This window comes from Penaeus monodon, chromosome 30 (genome assembly GCF_015228065.2).
Source record: "Penaeus monodon isolate SGIC_2016 chromosome 30, NSTDA_Pmon_1, whole genome shotgun sequence".
In the NCBI taxonomy this organism is placed as follows: domain Eukaryota; kingdom Metazoa; phylum Arthropoda; class Malacostraca; order Decapoda; family Penaeidae; genus Penaeus; species Penaeus monodon.
Window position 1 is genome coordinate 15503346 of NC_051415.1, and position 957 is coordinate 15504302.

The following is a 957-nucleotide window of genomic DNA, read 5'->3' on the forward strand; positions in this document are numbered from 1 at the left end:
TTTTTTGTTTTGGGGGTGGGGGTTTTTGTGCGCGCGCGGCGCGGTGTGTGAGTAGTATGTCTGTGCAGTTTCGAGAATGGTAAAAATCTTTTCCCTTCCCTTCAGTACAACAAAAGGGACCCCCTTTTCACATGCCTCCATGGCCCCCAGGAAATCGTGCAGCTCCCTGTTGACGTAATGCTCCACCGATCTCTTGCCCCTCCCCAAGTCCCTGAGCACGTGGAGGGTGAAGCGACGGGAGTCTCTCCACACGCGGTCCTCCGCGTCGCGATGCCCGGCGAGGAGGAGGGAAGGTGTAACATAAGACAGAAAAAATGACAGAGAAAAAACTTGTTCATGAATCGTTTCTTTAAAGCCCGGGGACGGAACAAAGGGAGGGAGAAATCCATGGTATAAAGAAAGATGTCAGGTTTGGCGGACAAGTTACGTTTATCTTTTTCAGAGCAAATAGAAGGCAGGGTCATTTCAAAGGTAATGACTTGTTAAGCAAAAAACGGGACATAAAAAATGAAAGGGATTTCGCACTACCTGTCGATGACTCTTCAACCTCAAGTGTCTGAGAATGGTTGAAGAAGTTAGAAAAAAAATAAATAAAACAAGATCTGCACTGCTTTTCCCTTTTCCCTCCATGATAAAAATAAGGACGGTGCCCCTAGGACGGTGATTGAACATGTCTCCTTGCCTGACGAAGGCCTGCGTCAGCCAGGCGAGGAGTTGAGTACGCCCACCCGACGGAGGCCCAACGCACGCTGTAGAGAGTCCAAAACTCGTCCGCCAGCCTACTTTGAGAGGAGCGGGAGGAGAGGGAGTTAATTGGTGGATCTGGAATTACTCGAAGAGATCTAAAAGTAGGCGACGGGATAAAAACATTAATGGAATGTGTCTAAATTGGATGGAGTTGTATCTAAAAACGAATCTAAGGCATGAGTCAGAGAAAATCTTTATTCGTGGTTCTCG